Below are 9605 nucleotides of genomic sequence, written 5' to 3' on the forward strand. Positions count from 1 at the left end.
TAGTTTTTTTTTTTTTTTTTATCTATTATACTTTTGGTACCTTCAGGGGACTCTATATACTGAGAGGGCAAACGAATGGGAACTGTATACTGTGGGAGCCACTGGAGGGGGCTGTATACTGTAGTGACTGTACATTGTGGGGGGCAACTAGATGGGGACATTAAAATTTGAGGGCAACTGGAGGGGGACATTAGAATATAGGAACATAACATGTCAGAACCACAATAGGAGCATTATATTCTGTGGGGACACAAAGAAACCTTGTTGTTTCCTACAGACAGTTGACCGCCACGTAAAATGAATTCCTCTTTTGTGGTATTTGAGCCGAAAGTTTTGCCAGCGGAGTTTCAATATTAGCAGGATTTTTAGGCACCGCCAGCCTCCGCTTCTCTCTTGATATATTTTCTATTTCTATATATGTTCTAGTCCACCAGGAGAACACGAACATCGAGGAGCTGTCTGCTCAAACAGCAGTTACCAATGGACACCCACAGACCCCATAGACTATAATGGGTGCTATCGGGTGTCCATCATTTTTATACCAAAACCGGCGGAGAGAAAAGTCTTTTGTGTAATATACAACCCTCTTAACATTAAGAATACATCATGTGTCTGTGACGTAGATGGTAGAGATGAGCGAGTAGTACTCGATCGAGTAGGTATTCGATTGAATACTACGGTATTCGAAATACTCGCACTCGATCGAGTACCACTCGCTATTCGAATGTAAAAGTTCGATGCAGAACCAGCATTGATTGGCCGAATGCTATACAGTCGGCCAATCAATGCTGGTTCTTCTCCTACCTTTAGAAGTCTTCTCCGTGCAGCTTCCCCGTGGCGTTTTCCGGCTCTTCATTCACTCTGCCAGGCATCGGGCCTGGGCAGAGCCGACTACGCATGCCCGCTTGTAGTGCAGGCATGCGCAGTCGGCTCTGCCCAGGCCCGATGCCTGGCAGAGTGAATTCATAGCTGGAAGATGCCGCGGGGAAGCTGCACGGAGAAGACTTCTCGGAGGATCCAGCCCGACCCTCTCTCGTGGACTTGGTAAGTATAATTTGATCGAACGTTGCCTACCCCTGAAACGAGCATTTCCCCCCCATAGACTATAATAGGGTTCAATATTCGATTTGAGTACTCAAATATTGAGGGGCTACTCGAAACGAATATCGAACCTCGAACATTTTACTGTTCGCTCATCTCTAGTAGACGGCATGATATGTTATTATGTAGGAATTCCTCCTTGAACCTGTCCATTAATAGGTTTCCATAACTTGGTGCCATCTTTGTACCCATTGCAGTCCCAACTTAGACCATCATAAGCAATGAAGTTATTGTTAGTCAGAGTAACTCAGAACCATAAACCCTCCGGGAGAAAAAAATTTTTCAGTTCTGTGATTTCTTGGTCATTATTTAGATCATAGTTTGTGAAACCTAAAGCTACTGTAGCTTGCACATTATATAATGCTGAGACATCTAAGGTTAACCGTGTGTGTTCTGGTTCTCAGACGAGTCATCTTAATTCTTGGATGAATTGTTTTGAGTCTTTTAGGTATTTGGGCAAGGTAAACTATACATGGCTTCTAGGTTCACATTGTATTATACAGATAGGATTCAGGACTAGCTGTCAGAGTCAGAAAATGCTCCAACTCTGGCAATTGAATCAGTCACATGTAGTGATCAATAGCAATCATGCAGATGTGTGATTGGGGGGGTAAGAGTGCCCCCATTTCATCCCCTCAGGTCTCTTACGATAAGATTGCAGGGTCAAAGGGTTGGCAAGGCAGCCAAGAGGCCAATCAAAAGCCTTTCCCGAATACACATCACAAACCTATCTACCATGTACTGCAATATAAAAGCATTGCAGTATATTGTACAGGAAATCAAGAGGTCCCTGGTTCAAGTCCCCTTGTGGGTCAGTTAACAATAAAAAAACATATAAGAAATAAATAATGAAAATAAACTTTGTACCAATCAAAACTACAACTTGCCCTACAAAAAAGTGTCCTAAAAAGTTATAGATGCCAGGATTCAGCGCCCCCTAGCGAATCTGGTGTCTGCGCAGTTGTTCAGTGAAGCCAGGGACGTACATTACAGTGCATGTATCTGAGGTCCGGCACATGGCCACCAATGCCGAGGTGTAGTCCTCTGACTTCACCAAGGAGCTGCGCGGGTGCCGGGAGTAAGGGAGCTGGGAAAGTATAAAGGATTTTTCTTTTTAGTCTGGGCGCAGATGGTGTTACAGCAGAGCTATTTGGATTGCCCATAAGGACCCGTGTGTTATTTTGTGTCTCTGATAGGTTCCCTTTAAGGGGTTTTTCACACGCAGAGTTAATGATTAAAAGATTTTTTTTATAATCAAAGACGAATTTGGACGGGAGCCATGATAGCAATGGAACAATGCAAAATTCTAAGTTCTAGTAAAGTTGCGCCTGCTACATTGCACTTCCCTGCACAAGCTCAGTTTCCATTGTCCGCTCAGTCTAGTGACACCATCTACATCCTGGACACCTGACTATCAGTAATGGTGATACCGTACACCTCACGTCTTACTCACACCTTCCTGCCCCTCCTTCCCCATTATTACAGGGAAAGTAAAGGCTCATGCTGGAATCATCTCCTGTATACGACTTTAACCCTATACCTTCCTGGGATTCCTGGGATTACTATATACCTTATCAGCTCCAGCGTATACTGTAACATAGCTAAGTGCAGGTTGTAATCCGCCAGCTGCTGCTATATTTGTGTATTCACATATGGTCCCTATAGAATAGATAACAGGCTGTAAACAACTGCATGGTGTGTATAATAAAGCTGACAATATGCAAACATTACTGGACCCCCACCCCATTATCATGGACGTAGAGTTCAGGCTAAGATCAACTTGTTTCCCCACCACCTCTTTAGTGGCGTAACCACTTTACGGCATAATAACAGGTTCCATTTGTTTGTTCTTTTTATTGCAAAATCTGCAACAAGAAAGGCTGCGTTTCCACAACGTTGGGCCTTGGCCTAAAGGGGTTTTCCAGGACATATATTGATGATTAGAAATGGGCAGACCTCTCAAGGTTCGTGTCGTGTTTGGGTTTCTGATCGCTGTCATTCACGACTATCTATCTCTATGCCATACATACGCCATCTACTACATTATTGGATCCTTTTCTTCCTCCATGACCTTCTGCATTTTGTTCCATTCACCCGCCAGTGGGTTTAAGTGTTCTGTTTTTTCTTAGCTTTGATACATTTTTCATTTTTATGGTTTTTTTTTTTTTTTTTAACCATCAGGTTCATCCTTTCAGTTATTAGGGATCTTTCATCCGCAACTCCTCTGATTTCAGCACAGTTGGATTTTTTTTTTCTAGTCCCCACCATTCCTGAGCCAATATGTGTGTTAGTTTCAGCACAATTATGCTCTCTGGTATCTGGTGGGCGGTCCTGAGTTGAAGCAGAAAGACAGGGACCGCCCTAATAGAAGATAGGGAAATTAAATTTCTGGAGGTATCTAAATATCTGGAAAAGAGAACTCCAGTTGATCTTGTTGATCTTGTGCGCATCACATCCACAATTATCACAGACATGTTTTTAGAGTCACCCAGTATTAAAGTACATTTTTTGGTGTGTGATAGTATAGTTGGTGCTAGATGGATTGCCAAAAGAGAGCTCACCCTCTTTCCCGGGGGCAAAACTTGCTTGGTTTTTCAGGGTAATGCCATTGTGGTTGACTCTTTTTGCCTCCGTTCTGTAGTGATGCATCAGAATGTAAGGCCTGGAGGTGTGCAAAGTTGCTTTTGTTGTTTTTCCTTGTGCAGGGTGCACGATGGCTTTGCTTGGTGCTGTTCCAATATACACAGGAGCTGGTCCATATGACCGTCTGTGCCTGGTGATACGTTCACGTCCCATTCACTTGTATGAAGACCTCGGCTAGGTGGTCTTGGTCAGGGCATCCCTGCCTATCCTCAGCTATTGTCTACTGTGCACCTCGGACTGCCCTATTTGTGTTTGCACAATAAACCCCTCCATATTTTATTACGGACCCTCCCAGTAAGTGTGTAGTTTGCTGTTTTACCTCTTTGCATACAGGTTTTTTGGCTAACTAAAGCTTGGAAAAACATTTGTAGATAAGATGGAATAACAGAGGCTTTGTACTCCCAGCCCAGTAAGAGGACAAACAGGGACAGATGTAAGGAGATTGTGACACCTTGTAACAGGTTTATTATGGAGATTATACAAGCTCTACCCTAACAGGAAGGTTTATGGCAAGTTCACAGCTAAAAAAAGTTCTACCGACGACAAATATAAATTTGACATCCAGGACAAGAACAAGTCGGACCACCATAGTAGTCACAGCTGGCCGGAGCTGGTACTTATACATGTACATTAGGTCCAGTGGTATAACTTAAGCCTTGTTGGCCGGGTGCAATCTTTTGTCTGGTACTCCTACAGCGAATTCTTGATAGTGATGGCTATGGGTGCGAAGGTTAGGGTGTGGTTAGGGGTAATCTGTGGGTCTCCTTGGTTTGTAGGCCAGATGGAAGCTGCAATCGCAATACAGATGCCAGTGCTTATGGGCTCCTGGGCCCGGATACAACTGCACCCTCTGCACCCCCTCAAGTTACACCCCTGATTAGGCCAGTGTTGACTATTCCACTGACTAAAACCTGCTGAACTATAAAATGGATGCTCAATGGTCTATTGAACGTCTAGAACTGGAAAGGGGACTACCTTAGGTGAAGCCCACAGAACACTAAGAACTGGATTTTGTCCAATGTGATGACCATAAAGAATATACTATACAGTGATATGCTTAATATACCTCTAGATTGTCACTGCTACAATATTAAGGACTTGGTGTACCATGGAGAATGAAGAGTGGGGCACTGACACTGAATCTGTGGCCTCGCAGTGTGGAATTGGGGCAAGAACTGCTTTGTTGAGTAGCCCCTGCTACTTTAAGAGAATTTACAGTGTTATTGACTATATTTCTTTAAGTGAAACTTACCATTTGGCTGAGTGGAGGAGATGGTACAATTCTGGATATAAGACATTTTAGTAAGAGGGAGGAGACAGTTCACTTCCTGCCATACCTAGGGGGAGGGAGTGTATTCAGTTCTCTTTCTCCTCAGGGGAGGGGACTGAAGAAAGCTGGAGCTCCTGGTTTAGGTAACAGCAGTCAGCTACAGTCAGATCCAAGTGCTCTTCTGAGGTCAGGAGATGGACCATAGCCCTGCTGGTTGGAATAACTTTGTGTGCGCTTCAATGACCGGAAATAATGTGTGGACCTCATTTCCATGATCCTTCCTATGAACATTGACCAGTTTTGTTTGCAAGACTATGACTGTGAGGGTAATTTTGAATGGACCTCATAGCTATGATCCTTCCTGGGAGTCCCAGAGTGGGCTGAACACCTTTTTGTGACCTCAATTCACTGCAAAGGTTGAAAGCTCCTGAAGATCTATAACATTTTCACCAAGCCTTCTCACCAAAATCTCCCAATGCCAGAATTTTTTTCTGCAGTGGCTTTTATAGGAACATACTTTGGCCACATGGGTTATGACACAGAAGGACCAACTGAGGCTCTCCTGCCCAAGAGCTCACACAAACCTGAAGCCAGCCCTGGATGAGTTACTTTGGCACATCCCATACTATGAACGTGCACTTTGCATCTTTTCAGGAGTCCATTGGTAGATGGTTTAGTCCATGTTGCGCCGGTTTTCAGCTATCAAGTCAAGGGTATCTGAAGTTATAGTCTCCCCTCACCAGTTTTTTTTGTTTCTTTTAGATCTCTCATTGTAGGGCAAATTGGGATCCATCATAATGTTGTAGTCTTCGTGGCTCTAGTCCTATCCTGGGACAACTTTGTCCCACTTTTCGATCCCATGACCCATGAGACAGTTACCCTTTGTTTCTAAGGTTGGGATGCCTGGCCAATCATTTATTCGACTTACGAGTTAGGCCAAATGTCAGATCTGGGGGTACCTGAGCGTTGGGTGACACTGTTAGTACTCAAGAAAGAAGATTGCTATAGGTAAAGTCCAATTCTACCATCTTGTGTCCCGTGATGGTCTTTACAATTATAAAATGTTATGTCTATACATGTCCCTAAGTAGCACTAGACGACTATTGTGCATCACTTACCTCTTTGTGTAGGTCACAATGTTGATTCACTGCCAGGATCTTCTGATGTTCCAGGAAACAATTTTTATCTTGAACATAAAAGTGGCATGATTCCTTCACTTGGCAGCAAGTAGTATCGGTGGCAAAGTCATAATGGCGGAAATCTGATGTTTATCTAGTCATCCGAATTGTTGTATCTGGATGGGGTTCTGATAGATCTTTATCATTCAGATCTTTCAGGGAACCATCAGCCTTAAAGAAAGCGATAGGAGACATTACTTCTGTTTATTGGCAATTTGTAGCTATTGTGTAACGTTCACGTGACATGTATAAGTCTTAGGCTTAGACAGTTCTATATTGCTGCAAGCTATAGGATTACAGATATCATCTAGCGATTCAGTTCAAACCAGATTCAACACAAATTTTCCAAAAGTTTTCCAAAAACTTTGAGATTTGTCACCCAGGAAATATTACACAGCTCAAAAAAATAAAGGGAACACACAAATAACACATCCTAGATCTGAGGGAATGAAATCTTCTCATTGAATACTTTGCTCTGTACAAAGTTGAATGTGATGACAACAAAATCTCACAAAAATCATCAATGGAAATCAAATGAAGAGCTCAACGGAAAAATGGCCTAAGTCCAAAAATCAATATTGTGAGAAAAACGAAATTTAAAGTTTTAGCCTAAAGCAAATGGGCATTATTGTGGAATATATCTATCCAATGTAATCAGCTAATGAACACCGTTAATCCTAATCATAAATTGTATTATTTATTAAAAAAAAATGCAGCTTCATGTATAAATATTATTTATTTAATATTATTAATTAATTACTACTATTATTAAACGATGAAGAATAATAATTACCTGCCTCTCTTTTCGGCGCTAAATATGTGCAAAAGTCGATTTAGAGCCTTTTAAACAATAAGACAAAGTTTTTACACTAATATAAACAACAGACCGGAAGTCACGATTTCAATGAAAAAATGACCAACGAGAGTGAAGTAAGTAAGTTTGTATTGGACTTAGGCCATTATTCCATTGAATGTAAATTCTTCTGCATTGAAATATATGGACTTAGGTCATTAATCCTAGGTACCTTGTAAACCCAATGCATAGAACGAGGTACAAAGAAGCTTTCTAGGTAATAATTTGAAATATGACAAAATGTGGACTTAGGCCATTTTTCCGTTGAGCTCTTCAAATGTATTAACCAATGGAGGCCTGGATTTGGAGTCCCCCCCCCCCCCAAATTAAAGTGGAAAAACTACACTACAGGCTGATCCAACTTAGGTGTAATGTCCTTAAAACATGTCAAAATGAGGCTGAGTAGTGTGTGTGGCCTCCACGTGCCTGTATGACCTCCCTACAACGCCTGGGCATGCTCCTGATGACGTTGCAGATGGTCTCCTGAGGGATCTCCTCCCAGACCTGGACTAAAGCATCTGCCAACTCCTGGACAGTCTGTGGTGCAATGTGACGTTGGTGGATGGAGTGAGACATGATGTCCCAGATGTGCTCAATCGGATTCAGGTCTGGGGAACGGGCGGGCCAGTCCATAGCTTCAATGCCTTCATCTTGCAGGAACTGCTGACACACTCCAGCCACATGAGGTCTGGCATTGTCCTGCATTAGGAGGAACCCAGGGCCAACCAGCATATGGTCTCACAAGGGGTCTGAGGATCTCATCTCGGTACATAATGGCAGTCAGGCTACCTCTGGCGAGCGCATGGAGTGCTGTGCAGCCCTCCAAAGAAATGCCACCCCACACCATTACTGACCCACTGCCAAACCGGTCATGCAGAAGGTTGTTGCAGGCAGCAGATCGCCCTCCACGGCGTCTCCAGACTCTGTTACGTCTTTCACATGTGCTCAGTCTGAACCTGCTTTCATCTGTGAAGAGCACAGGGTGCCAGTGGCGAAGTTTCCAACCCTGGTTTTCTGTGACAAATGCTAAGCGTCCTGCACGGTGTTGGGCTGTGAGCACAACCCCCATCTGCGGATGTCGGGCCCTCATATCATCCTCATGGAGTCAGTTTCTAACCGTTTGTGCAGACACATGCACATTTGGGCCTGCTGGAGGTCATTTTGAAGGGCTCTGGCAGTGCTCCTCCTGTTCCTCCTTGCACAAAGGCGGAGATAGCGGTCCTGCTGATGGGTTGTTGCCTCTTCCACGTCTCCTGGTGTACTGGCCTGTCTCCTGGTAGCGCCTCCAGCCTCTGGAAACTACCCTGACAGATACAACAAACCTTCTTGCCACAGCTCACATCCTGGATGAGCTGCACTACCTGAGCCACTTGTGTGGGTTGTAGAGTCCGTCTCACGCTACCATGAGTGTGAAAGCACAACCAACATTCAAAAGTGACCAAAACTTCAGCCAGAAAACATTGGTACTGAGATGTGGTCCTTGGTCCCCACCTGCAGACCCCTCCTTTATTGAGTCTCCATAATTGCCAATAATTTCATCTCTTGTCATTTGCACAACAGCAGGTGAAAGTGATTGTCAGTCAGTGTTGCTTGGAGTTACATTGTGTTGCTTAAGTGTTCCCTTTATTTTTTTGAGCAGTGTATTATCAACTGGGGTTTGTGCACTTACTGTAGATAAGCGTTTCATCCCTTGACCCCATCTTACACTCTTTACCAACTTTCACAATGCCAGATCCTTCTTTTCTGCCACTAGTGGAGCGTTAGTTTAGTCCTCTATACATGAGATCAGACCTGAGGAAAGCACGGCCCATGGGCCATATCCGTCCCCCTGACTGATTCAGTCCGGCCCGCATAGCTTGACTAGGGGGGGGGGGCGTGTCTAGGGAGGCGTGTCTTAGTGCTGACAGGACAGTGCAAGAAGATGGAGATGTGGTGTGTCCTAAGATACTGAGAGGGGAGGGGGTTGTGAGATGCAGGGTGGAGAGTGTGTGTGTCTGTGTGTGTCTGTCTGTATGTATGTGTCTATCTGTGTGTGTGTCTCAGTAACCTAAGGACAGAGATGGAAGTGGAATGTTATACTGGTGCAGAGATGGCAGATGGAGGGGGGGACATGAAACTGGGAGTAGATTGAAAGGGGGGATGTGAAACTGGGGGAGAGATGGAGGGGGGACATGAAATGGGGCAGATAAAGGGGTATGAAACTGAGAGAGAAATGGAGGGGGGACATGAAACTGGGGGTAGATGAAGGGGGCACTTAAACTGGGGGGACATTAAACTGGGGACAACTGGAGGGGGCATTAAACCGTGGAGGTAGTTGGAGGGGGACCCCTCTGCCTCTAGTTGCCCCCAGTTTAATGTCACCCTCCAGCTACCCCTACAGTTTAATGTCTGCTTCCAGCTGCCTGATTTTAATGTCCCCCTCTAGTTGTCCCCAGTTTCATGTCCCGCTCCAGCTGTCATTAATTTATTGCCCCCCTCCAACTACCCCCACTCTTTAATGTCCCCCTCCAGCTGCTCCACTTTCATGTCCCCTCTAGTTTCCACCAGTTTAAACTAGGGC

This window comes from Leptodactylus fuscus, chromosome 5 (genome assembly GCF_031893055.1).
Source record: "Leptodactylus fuscus isolate aLepFus1 chromosome 5, aLepFus1.hap2, whole genome shotgun sequence".
NCBI lineage: Eukaryota > Metazoa > Chordata > Amphibia > Anura > Leptodactylidae > Leptodactylus > Leptodactylus fuscus.